We start from the raw sequence: 13,886 nt of genomic DNA on the forward strand, positions 1-13,886 counted from the left end.
ACGCTCAAAACGTAGACAGTAGGAAGACTCAGTCTTCTGTACTTAAGTCGGCATTGTGTCTCTTGTATTTAATTCCGATGAAATTTCTGTGTTTCATCGTAAATGGGAAGGTCCAAGGGATACAGTAATCCTGCAGAGGTGCATCGGAAAGTAAAACTGATGACACAGGAAACGCTCAAAACATAGAGAGTAGGAAGACTTAGTCTTCCTGTACTTCAGTCGGCATTGTGTCTCTTATATTTAATTCCGATGCAATTTCTGTTTTTCATCGTCAATGGGAAGGTCAAAGGGATACAGTAAACCTGCAGAGGTGCATCAGAATGTAAAACTGTTAACACAGGAAACGCTCAACACATAGACAGTAGGAAGACTCATTCTTCCTGTACTTAAGTCGCCATTGTGTCTCTTATATTAAATTCCGATGCAATTTCTGTGTTTCATCGTCAATGGGAAGGTCCAAGGAATACAGTAAAGCCTCAGAGGTGCATCGGAATGTAAAACTAGTGACACAGGAAACGCTAAAACATAGACAGTAGGAAGACTCTGTCTTCCTGTACTTAAGTCTTCATTGTGTCTCTTATATTTAATTCCGATGCAATTTCTGTTTTTCATCGTCAATGGGAAGGTCCAAGGGATACAGTAAGCCTGCAGAGGTGCATCAGAATGTAAAACTGGTGACACAGGAAACGCTCAAAGCATAGAGTGTAGGAAGACTCAGTCTTCCTGTACTTCAGTCGGCAGTGTGTCCCTTATATTTAATTCCGATGCAATTTCTGTGTTTCATCGTCAATGGGAAGGTCCAAGGGAAACAGTAAACCTGCAGAGGTGCATCGGAATGTAAAACTGGTGACACAGGAAACGCTCAAAACGTAGACAGTAGGAAGACTCAGTCTTCCTGTACTTAAGTCGGCATTGTGTCTCTTGTATTTAATTCCGATGAAATTTCTGTGTTTCATCGTGAATGGGAAGGTCCAAGGGATATAGTAATCCTGCAGAGGTGCATCGGAAAGTAAAACTGATGACACAGGAAACGCTCAAAACATAGACAGTAGGAAGACTTAGTCTTCCTGTACTTCAGTCGGCATTGTGTCTCTTATATTTAATTCCGATGCAATATCTGTTTTTCATCGTCAATGGGAAGGTCAAAGGGATACAGTAAACCTGCAGAGGTGCATCAGAATGTAAAACTGTTGACACAGGAAGCGCTCAACACATAGACAGTAGGAAGGATCATTCTTCCTGTACTTAAGTCGGCATTGTGTCTCTTATATTTAATTCCGATGCAATTTCTGTGTTTCATCGTCAATGGGAAGGTCCAAGGAATACAGTAAAGCTGCAGAGGTGCATCGGAATGTAAAACTAGTGGCACAGGAAACGCTAAAAACATAGACAGTAGGAAGACTCTGTCTTCCTGTACTTAAGTCGGCATTGTGTCTCTTATATTTAATTCCGATGCAATTTCTGTGTTTCATCGTGAATGGGAAGGTCCAAGGGATATAGTAATCCTGCAGAGGTGCATCGGAAAGTAAAACTGATGACACAGGAAACGCTCAAAACATAGACAGTAGGAAGACTTAGTCTTCATGTACTTCAGTCGGCATTGTGTCTCTTATATTTAATTCCGATGCAATTTCTGTTTTTCATCGTCAATGGGAAGGTCCAAGGGATACAGTAAACCTGCAGAGGTGCATCAGAATGTAAAACTGTTGACACAGGAAACGCTCAACACATAGACAGTAGGAAGACTCATTCTTCCTGTACGTAAGTCGGCATTGTGTCTCTTATATTTAATTCCGATTCAATTTCTGTGTTTCATCGTCAATGGGAAGGTCCAAGGAATACAGTAAACCTGCAGAGGTGCATCGGAATGTAAAACTAGTGACACAGGAAACGCTCAAAACATAGACAGTAGGAAGATTCTGTCTTCCTGTACTTCAGTCGGCAGTGTGTCTCTTATATTTAATTCCGATGCAATTTCTGTGTTTCATCGTCAATGGGAAGGTCCAAGGGAAACAGTAAACCTGCAGAGGTGCATCGGAATGTAAAACTGGTGCCACAGGAAACGCTCAAAACATAGACAGTAGGAAGACTCAGACTTCCTGTACTTAAGTCGGCATTGTGTCTCTTATATTTAATTCCGATGCAATTTCTGTGTTTCATCGTCAATGGGAAGGTCCAAGGGATATAGTAATCCTGCAGAGGTGCATCGGAAAGTAAAACTGATGACACAGGAAACGCTCAAAACATAGACAGTAGGAAGACTTAGTCTTCCTGTACTTCAGTCGGCATTGTGTCTCTTATATTTAATTCCGATGCAATTTTTGTTTTTCATCGTCAATGGGAAGGTCCAAGGGATACAGTAAACCTGCAGAGGTGCATCTGAATGTAAAACTGATGACACAGAAAACGCTCAAAACATAGACGGTAGGAAGACTCAGCCTTCCAGTACTTAAGTCGCATTGTGTCTCTTATATTTAATTCCGATGCAATTTCGGTTTTTCATCGTCAATGGGAAGGTCCAAGGGATACAGTTATCCTGCAGAGGTGCATCAGAATGTAAAACTGCTGACACAGGAAACGCTCAAAACATAGACAGTAGAAAGACTCAGTCTTCCTGTACTTAAGTCGGCATTGTGTTTCTTATATTTAATTCCGATGCAATTTCTGTGTTTCATCGTCAATGGGAAGGTCCAATGGATACAGAAAACCTGCAGAATTGCATCAGAATGTAAAACTGGTGACACAGGAAACGCTCAAAACATAGACAGTAGGAAGACTCAGTCTTCCTGTACTTAAGTCGGGATTGTGTTTCTTATATTTAATTCCGATGCGATTTCTGTGTTTCATCGACAATGGGAAGGTCCAAGGGATACAGTAAACCGGCATAGATGAATGGGAATGTAAAACTGGTGACACAGGAAACGCTCAACACATAGACAGTAGGAAGACTCATTCTTCCTGTACATAAGTCGGCATTGTGTCCCTTATATTTACTTCCGATGCAATTTGTGTGTTTCATCGTCAATGGGAAGGTCCAAGGCATACAGTAAGCCTGCAGAAGTGCATCGGAATGTAAAACTAGTGACACAGGAAACACTCAAAGCATAGAAAGTAGGGAGACTCAGTCTTCCTGTACTTCAGTCGGCATTGTGTCTCTTATATTTAATTCCGATGCAACTTCTGTGTTTCATCGTCAGTGGGAAGGTCCAAGGGATACAGTAAACCTGCAGAGGTGCATCGGAATGTAAAACTGGTGACACAGGAATCGCTCAAAACATAGACAGTAGGAAGACTCAGTCTTTCTGTACTTAAGTCGGCATTGTGTCTCCTATATTTAATTCCGATGCGATTTCTGTGTTTCATCGAAAATGGGAAGGTCCAAGGGATACAGTAAACCTGCAGAGGTGCATCGGAATGTAAAACTGGTGACACAGGAAACGCTCAAAACATTGTCCGTACGTAGACTGTTATCTTGTACTTATGTAGGCATTGTGTCTCTTATATTTAATTCCGATGCGATTTCTGTGTTTCATCGACAAGCGGAAGGTCCAAGGGATACAGTAAACCGGCAGAGGTGCATCGGAATGTAAAACTGGTGACACAGGAAACGCTCAAGACATTGACCGTACGAAGACTGTTTTCTTGTACTTAAGTCGGCATTGTGTCTCTTATATTTAATTTCGATGCAATTTCTGTTTTTCATCGTCAATGGGAAGGTCCAAGGGATAAAGGAAACCTGCAGAGGTGCATCGGAATGTCAACCTGGTAACACAGGAAACGCTCAAAACATAGACAGAGGAAGACTCAGTCTTCCCACACTTAAGTCGGCATAGTGTCTCTTATATTTATTTCCGATGAAATGTCTGTGTTTCATCGTGAATGGGAAGGTCCAAGGGATATAGTAAACCTGCAGAGGTGCGTCAGAAAGTTAAACTGATGACACAGGAAACGCTCAAAACATAAACAGTAGGAGGACTTAGTCTTCCTGTACTTAAGTCGGCATTGTGTCTCTTATATTTAATTCCGATGCAATTTCTGTGTTTCATCGTCAATGGGAAGGTCCAAGGGATACAGTAAACCGGCAGAGATGCATCGGAATGTAAAACTGGTGACACAGGAAACGCTCAACACATAGACAGTAGGAAGACTCATTCTTCCTGTACTTAAGTCGGCATTGTGTCTCTTATATTTAATTCCGATGCAATTTCTGTGTTTCATCGTCAATGGGAAGGTCCAAGGAATACAGTAAACCTGCAGAGGTGCATCGGAATGTAAAACTAGTGACACAGGAAACGCTCAAAACATAGACAGTAGGAAGACTCTGTCTTCCTGTACTTAAGTCGGCATTGTGTCTCTTATATTTAATTCCGATGCAATTTCTGTGTTTCATCGTCAATGGGAAGGTCCAAGGCATACAGTAAGCCTGCAGAGGTGCATCAGAATGTAAAACTGGTGACAAAGGAAACGCTCAAAGCATAGAAAGTAGGGACACTCAGTCTTCCTGTACTTCAGTCGGCATTGTGTCTCTTATATTTAATTCCGATGCAACTTCTGTGTTTCATCGTCAATGGGAAGGTCCAAGGGATACAGTAAACCTGCAGAGTTGCATCGGAATGTAAAACTGGTGATACAGGAATCGCTCAAAACATAGACAGTAGAAAGACACGGTCTTCCTGTACTTAAGACGTCATTGTGTCTCTTATATTTAATTCCGATGCAATTTCTGTGTTTCATCGTCACTGTGAAGGTCCAAGGGATACAGTAAACCTCCAGAGGTGCATTGGAATGTAAAACTGGTGACACAGGAAACGCTCAAATTATAGACACTAGGAAGACTCAGTCTTCCTGTACTTAAGTCGGCATTGTGTCTCTTATATTTAATTCCGAAGCAATGTCTGTGTTTCATCGTCAACGGGAAGGTCCAAGGGATACAGTAAACCTACAGAGGTGCATCAGAATGTAAAACTGGTGACTCAGGAAACGCTCAAAACATAGACTGTAGGAAGACTCAGTCTTCCTGTACTTAAGTCGGCATTGTGTCTCTAATATTTAATTCCGATGAAATTTCAGTGTTTCATCGTGAATGGGAAGGTCCAAGGGATGCAGTTATCCTGCAGAGGTGCATCAGAATGTAAAACTGCTGACACAGGAAACGCTCAAAACATAGACAGTAGAAAGACTCAGTCTTCCTGTACTTAAGTCGGCATTGAGTTTCTTATATTTAATTCCGATGCAATTTCTGTGTTTCATCGTCAATGGGAAGGTCCAATGGATACAGAAAACCTGCAGAATTGCATCAGAATGTAAAACTGGTGACACTGGAAACGCTCAAAACACAGACAGTAGGAAGACTCAGTCTTCCTGTACTTAAGTCGGGATTGTGTTTCTTATATTTAATTCCGATGCGATTTCTGTGTTTCATCGTCAATGGGAAGGTCCAAGGCATACAGTAAGCCTGCAGAGGTGCATCAGAATGTAAAACTGGTGACACAGGAAACGCTCAAAGCATAGAGAGTAGGGAGACTCAGTCTTCCTGTACTTCAGTCGGCATTGTGTCTCTTATATTTAATTCCGATGCAACTTCTGTATTTCATCGTCAGTGGGAAGGTCCAAGGGATACAGTAAACCTGCAGAGGTGCATCGGAATGTAAAACTGGTGACACAGGAATCGCTCAAAACATAGACAGTAGGAAGACTCAGTCTTTCTGTACTTAAGTCGGCATTGTGTCTCCTATATTTAATTCCGATGCGATTTCTGTGTTTCATCGACAATGGGAAGGTCCAAGGGATACAGTAAACCTGCAGAGGTGCATCGGAATGTAAAACTGGTGACACAGGAAACGCTCAAAACATTGTCCGTACGTAGACTGTTATCTTGTACTTATGTAGGCATTGTGTCTCTTATATTTAATTCCGATTGGTTTTCTGTGTTTCATCGACAAGCGGAAGGTCCAAGGGATACAGTAAACCGGTAGAGGTGCATCGGAATGTAAAACTGGTGACACAGGAAACGCTCAAGACATTGACCGTACGAAGACTGTTTTCTTGTACTTAAGGGGATACGGAATCACCTATCCCCGCAATGTTAATATATGCCTACTATAGGGAACATTTTCTCACAAACTACTGGAGACAGAGAGGTAAAAATTTTACTGTATGTGCATTCATATGTTACAACAATACTGAAACAACAGTTTATTGTCAAACTATTTTCTTACAGAGATATTGTACATTTATTTTTAAGTAAATTTTTTCCATCGCTTTTTACTAGACTATCACCCCTAAGTCTTTTGTAAATCAAGTAATTAAAAAATCGTTGTTTCAGTATGTAATAGGGACCTATGTCACTACGTCATAAAAATTTCAGACTTCTAGGTTGACCAGTACCTGAGATAATGTTCCTAGATGAAGTAAAAAGTAAACTTACGGGAAACGGAGAAAGAAGATTAAAACATTCCTGATCCGTAGCTAATACGCCCTTCACAGTCTTCATAATCATCTTCAAGTCTTCTTTTGGCACCCCTCTGCACCTGTCTTGCTTTTTTCACTAATGTCTTGATTATATTATCAGCATGCCTTAGTCTGTGCTGATCTAAAAAGAACATAGCACGTACCGTACGGGAACCAACACACACACCCAACTTTTGAAGGACCTGGCATTTAGTTATATTTCCAAGATTGAAGGTTGCCACAGCATCATACACACCAAAATGTAGTGTATTAATTCCGACAAACACTGTTTTTGGGAGACGATGCCATATCACACTATTCAAGCACTCGTTGGGGTTCTGCGTTTTTCCGTGAAGACATTTCATCAGAAGACTTCTGTCAGCCAGATCTCTGAAAATGGGCTTTATTTCTGCCATGATGGCTGATGGTAGACTGTGGTAGTGAATGTATTTCTCTCCTGTTGTTAGTCCCCTATTGTATTTACACCAGCTGTTTTCACCTTTGGGGCACAAACCACGTTGTGGATGCTCATCCGTGGATGCGGTGTGGAAATATAAAGCCCATATAGCTCTCCTCATTTCTTCAAGATTGCCTGTATTTTGCCTGATTGCAAGGCCATAGCAGTTCTGAATGTGGTCTATTATGGAATCAGTCAATCTTCCTCTGCCATCCAAGGTTTTCCCATCATCTAGTTTTTTCCCTTTCATAACTGATTTTAACCTTCTCAGCCTGGCACCCATTCTCTTCTGCACATGTCCTATACATTCAAGTTTGCTTATATTTACACTGTTCCCATATGGTTTGCTTTCCAAAACTTCTTTGAATGCTTTAGAGTCACCATCTCCCAGATATTTGACATAGCGAACATTATACCACTGTGAAGAGCGATGAAAAATTTTCTTCACCCCAGCAACCTCCATGCCACCACTACTACCATAATAATTAGCAATACAGTCATCACTGTGTTCATTTTTCAGCCTGCCTGTGCACCTACAGTATTTAGACATTATTGCAACATCAATAACGTTGCCAGTATCAACACTAGTTGCTGTTACAACACCATTGTTGGAGGTGTGGCCCCTTTTCTGCCACGTGCCATCAAACGCCACTGTGAGGTCACGACTGCCGTCATTTTCTTCCACTGCTTCTTCCACAGCAACCTGCATTGACTTCTGTGCTACATCTTCAACTGCAGATCCTAGTACATAATTGTAAGCTTCAAACTTTGAAGGTGCACTTGGAAGATTTAGAACACCACATAGCATATCACCAGCTGCTTTGCCCTTACCAATTGCTCGCAATCCATAAACTAACCTAATATTTACACTATAAAGTTCAGTTTTCTTGTATCCATTATTTACAGTTACTGAAACCGAACTTGGAAACTTACAGCTGTATTTACAAACACTGCATATTAAATTAAACTGGGCAGCCAGGCCAACATGGGATTCTACTTTCAGAGAAACGTTTCCATGACATTTTTTGCAGCACAAACTGTTTTCAAGAGCTTCACACAATATATTCGTATCAATGAGTTCAAAAACTTCATTCCCTCTATCAAGTAAATTATATTTCTCTTCCAAATCTCTTAGTTTTTTATGAGAAGCACTGTTTTCATTTGGTGTAAGTTCGTTCGGCAAATCAGTAATAAGTGGATTCACATTTTCCAACAGTGATGATGATGAACTGCTTTGCTTTGCTAATGAATCATTATTTCTTTTCTTTTGCCAGTTCACACGCTTTTTAAATACTTTTGCTTTAGCTCTAGGCATTTTCACTGCGAAAAATGAAGCACTAAATACGAAATAACTCAACAACAACTACTTTCTTATATCACACTGTTTACAAAACAGTCCCGCCACAAAGTCAAAGAGTAACTTGAGGAAACCAGAGAGAAACATTTTCGGGCAACTAGTGTATAAATAGTCGCTGGAAACCGGGATATTTGAATTCATGTCACTTTAAAGGTACTGCCAAAAAGTTCATGGTCAGCCACGAGAGACGTGTATAACTAAAGCGCAATACCCGATCTCACAAATATATAAAAATAAAAGAGTTATAATTGTAGTAGAGCTATGTATGATACGTCATTTTAAAGAGGAAACATGGCAGAATATAATACGCCAATAAAAAAAATTCGATTTTTTAACCCAAAATCCGATTCCGTATCCCCTTAAGTCGGCATTGTGTCTCTTATATTTAATTTCGATGCCATTTCTGTTTTTCATCGTCAATGGGAAGGTCCAAGGGATAAAGGAAACCTGCAGAGGTGCATCGGAATGTCAACCTGGTAACACAGGAAACGCTCAAAACATAGAGAGTAGGAAGACTCAGTCTTCCTGTACTTATGTTGGCATTGTGCCTCTTATATTTAATTCCGATGCAATTTCTGTGTTTCATCGTCAATGGGAAGTTCCAAGGGATACAGTAAACCTGCAGAGTTGCATCAGAATGTAAAACTGCTGACACTGGAAACGCTCAAAACATAGACAGTAGAAAGACTCAGTCTTCCTGTACTTAAGTCGGCATTGTGTTTCTTATATTTAATTCCGATGCAATTTCTGTGTTTCATCGTCAATGGGAAGGTCCAAGGGATATAGTAAACCTGCAGAGGTGCATCGGAAAGTAAAACTGATGACACAGGAAACGCGCAAAACATAGACAGTAGGAACGCTTAGTCTTCCTGTACTTAAGTCGGCATTGTGTCTCTTAAATTTAATTCCGATGCAGTTTCTGTGTTTCATCGTCAATGGGAAGATCCAAGGGATACAGTAAACCTGCAGAGGTGCATCGGAATGTAAAACTGGTGTAACAGGAAACGCTCAAAACAAAGACAGTAGGAAGACTCAGTCTTCCTGTACTTAAGTCGGCATTGTGTCTCTTATATTTAATTCCGATGCAATGTCTGTGTTTCATCGTCAATGGGAAGGTCCAAGGGATACAGTAAACCTGCAGAGGTGCATCAGAATGTAAAACTGGTGACTCAGGAAATGCTCAAAACATAGACTGTAGGAAGACTCAGTCTTCCTGTACTTAAGTCGGCATTGTGTCTCTTATATTTTATTCCGATGCAATTTCTGTGTTTCATCGTCAATGGGAAGGTCCAAGGGATGCAGTTATCCTGCAGAGGTGCATCAGAATGTAAAACTGCTGACACAGGAAACGCTCAAAACATTGACAGTAGAAAGACTCAGTCTTCCTGTACTTAAGTCGGCATTGTGTTTCTTATATTTAATTCCGATGCAATTTCTGTGTTTCATCGTCAATGGGAAGGTCCAATGGATACAGAAAACCTGCAGAATTGCATCAGAATGTAAAACTGGTGACACTGGAAACGCTCAAAACATAGACAGTAGGAAGACTCAGTCTTCCTGTACTTAAGTCGGGATTGTGTTTCTTATATTTAATTCCGATGCAATGTCTGTGTTTCATCGTCAATGGGAAGGTCCAAGGCATACAGTAAGCCTGCAGAGGTGCATCAGAATGTAAAACTGGTGACACAGGAAACGCTCAAAGCATAGAAAGTAGGGAGACTCAGTCTTCCTGTACTTCAGTCGGCATTGTGTCTCTTATATTTAATTCCGATGCAACTTCTGTATTTCATCGTCAGTGGGAAGGTCCAAGGGATACAGTAAACCTGCAGAGGTGCATCGGAATGTAAAACTGGTGACACAGGAAACGCTCAAAACATTGTCCGTACGTAGACTGTTATCTTGTACTTATGTAGGCATTGTGTCTCTTATATTTAATTCCGATGGGTTTTCTGTGTTTCATCGACAAGCGGAAGGTCCAAGGGATACAGTAAACCGGTAGAGGTGCATCGGAATGTAAAACTGGTGACACAGGAAACGCTCAAGACATTGACATACGAAGACTGTTTTCTTGTACTTAAGTCGGCATTGTGTCTCTTATATTTAATTTCGATGCCATTTCTGTTTTTCATCGTCAATGGGAAGGTCCAAGGGATAAAGGAAACCTGCAGAGGTGCATCGGAATGTCAACCTGGTAACACAGGAAACGCTCAAAACATAGAGAGTAGGAAGACTCAGTCTTCCTGTACTTATGTTGGCATTGTGACTCTTATATTTAATTCCGATGCGATTTCTGTGTTTCATCGTCAATGGGAAGTTCCAAGGGATACAGTAAACCTGCAGAGTTGCATCAGAATGTAAAACTGCTGACACAGGAAACGCTCAAAACATAGACAGTAGAAAGACTCAGTCTTCCTGTACTTAAGTCGGCATTGTGTTTCTTATATTTAATTCCGATGCAATTTCTGTGCTTCATCGTCAATGGGAAGGTCCAATGGATACAGAAAACCTGCAGAATTGCATCAGAATGTAAAACTGGTGACACTGGAAACGCTCAAAACATAGACAGTAGGAAGACTCAGTCTTCCTGTACTTAAGTCGGGATTGTGTTTCTTATATTTAATTCCGATGCGATTTCTGTGTTTCATCGACAATGGGAAGGTCCAAGGGATACAGTAAACCGGCATAGATGCATCGGAATGTAAAACTGGTGACACGGGAAACGCTCAACACATAGACAGTAGGAAGACTCTGTCTTCCTTTACTTAAGTCGGCATTGTGTCTCTTATATTTAATTCCGATGCAATTTCTGTGTTTCATCGTCAATGGGAAGGTCCAAGGCATACAGTAAGCCTGCAGAGGTGCATCAGAATGTAAAACTGGTGACAAAGGAAACGCTCAAAGCATAGAAAGTAGGGAGACTCAGTCTTCCTGTAGTTCAGTCGGCATTGTGTCTCTTATATTTAATTCCGATGCAACTTCTGTGTTTCATCGTCAATGGGAAGGTCCAAGGGATACAGTAAACCTGCAGAGTTGCATCGGAATGTAAAACTGGTGATACAGGAAACGCTCAAAACATAGACAGTAGAAAGACACGGTCTTCCTGTACTTAAGACGTCATTGTGTCTCTTATATTTAATTCCGATGCAATTTCTGTGTTTCATCGTCACTGTGAAGGTCCAAGGGATACAGTAAACCTCCAGAGGTGCATCGGAATGTAAAACTGGTGACACAGGAAACGCTCAAATTATAGACACTAGGAAGACTCAATCTTCCTGTACTTAAGTCGGCATTGTGTCTCTTATATTTAATTCCGAAGCAATGTCTGTGTTTCATCGTCAACGGGAAGGTCCAAGGGATACAGTACACCTGCAGAGGTGCATCAGAATGTAAAACTGGTGACTCAGGAAACGCTCAAAACATAGACTGTAGGAAGACTCAGTCTTCCTGTACTTAAGTCGGCATTGTGTCTCTAATATTTAATTCCGATGAAATTTCAGTGTTTCATCGTGAATGGGAAGGTCCAAGGGATATAGTAAACCTGCAGAGGTGCATCGGAAAGTAAAACTGATGACACAGGAAACGCGCAAAACATAGACAGTAGGAACGCTTAGTCTTCCTGTACTTAAGTCGGCATTGTGTCTCTTAAATTTAATTCCGATGCAGTTTCTGTGTTTCATCGTCAGTGGGAAGATCCAAGGGATACAGTAAACCTGCAGAGGTGCATCGGAATGTAAAACTGGTGTAACAGGAAACGCTCAAATTATAGACACTAGGAAGACTCAGTCTTCCTGTACTTAAGTCGGCATTGTGTCTCTTATATTTAATTCCGATGCAATGTCTGTGTTTCATTGTCAATGGGAAGGTCCAAGGGATACAGTAAACCAGCAGAGGTGCATCAGAATGTAAAACTGGTGACTCAGGAAACGCTCAAAACATAGACTGTAGGGAGACTCAGTCTTCCTGTACTTAAGTCGGCATTGTGTCTCTTATATTTTATTCCGATGCAATTTCTGTGTTTCATCGTCAATGGGAAGGTCCAAGGGATGCAGTTATCCTGCAGAGGTGCATCAGAATGTAAAACTGCTGACACAGGAAACGCTCAAAACATAGACAGTAGAAAGACTCAGTCTTCCTGTACTTAAGTCGGCATTGTGTTTCTTATATTTAATTCCGATGCAATTTCTGTGTTTCATCGTCAATGGGAAGGTCCAATGGATACAGAAAACCTGCAGAATTGCATCAGAATGTAAAACTGGTGACACTGGAAACGCTCAAAACACAGACAGTAGGAAGACTCAGTCTTCCTGTACTTAAGTCGGCATTGTGTTTCTTATATTTAATTCCGATGCGATTTCTGTGTTTCATCGTCAATGGGAAGGTCCAAGGCATACAGTAAGCCTGCAGAGGTGCATCAGAATGTAAAACTGGTGACAAAGGAAACGCTCAAAGCATAGAAAGTAGGGAGACTCAGTCTTCCTGTACTTCAGTCGGCATTGTGTCTCTTATATTTAATTCCGATGCAACTTCTGTATTTCATCGTCAGTGGGAAGGTCCAAGGGATACAGTAAACCTGCAGAGGTGCATCGGAATGTAAAACTGGTGACACAGGAATCGCTCAAAACATAGACAGTAGGAAGACTCAGTCTTTCTGTACTTAAGTCGGCATTGTGTCTCCTATATTTAATTCCGATGCGATTTCTGTGTTTCATCGACAATGGGAAGGTCCAAGGGATACAGTAAACCTGCAGAGGTGCATCGGAATGTAAAACTGGTGACACAGGAAACGCTCAAATCATTGTCCGTACGTAGACTGTTATCTTGTACTTATGTAGGCATTGTGTCTCTTATATTTAATTCCGATGGGTTTTCTGTGTTTCATCGACAAGCTGAAGGTCCAAGGGATACAGTAAACCGGTAGAGGTGCATCGGAATGTAAAACTGGTGACACAGGAAACGCTCAAGACATTGACCGTACGAAGACTGTTTTCATGTACTTAAGTCGGCATTGTGTCTCTTATATTTAATTTCGGTGCCATTTCTGTTTTTCATCGTCAATGGGAAGGTCCAAGGGATAAAGGAAACCTGCAGAGGTGCATCGGAATGTCAACCTGGTAACACAGGAAACGCTCAAAACATAGAGAGTAGGAAGACTCAGTCTTCCTGTACTTATGTTGGCATTGTGCCTCTTATATTTAATTCCGATGCAATTTCTGTGTTTCATCGTCAATGGGAAGTTCCAAGGGATACAGTAAACCTGCAGAGTAGCATCAGAATGTAAATCTGCTGACACAGGAAACGCTCAAAACATAGACAGTAGAAAGACTCAATCTTCCTGTACTTAAGTCGGCATTGTGTTTCTTATATTTAATTCCGATGCAATTTCTGTGTTTCATCGTCAATGGGAAGGTCCAAGGGATATAGTAAACCTGCAGAGGTGCATCGGAAAGTAAAACTGATGACACAGGAAACGCGCAAAACATAGACAGTAGGAACGCTTAGTCTTCCTGTACTTAAGTCGGCATTGTGTCTCTTAAATTTAATTCCGATGCAGTTTCTGTGTTTCATCGTCAATGGGAAGATCCAAGGGATACAGTAAACCTGCAGAGGTGCATCGGAATGTAA

Source organism: Schistocerca nitens, chromosome 4, assembly GCF_023898315.1.
Source record: "Schistocerca nitens isolate TAMUIC-IGC-003100 chromosome 4, iqSchNite1.1, whole genome shotgun sequence".
Taxonomy (NCBI): domain Eukaryota; kingdom Metazoa; phylum Arthropoda; class Insecta; order Orthoptera; family Acrididae; genus Schistocerca; species Schistocerca nitens.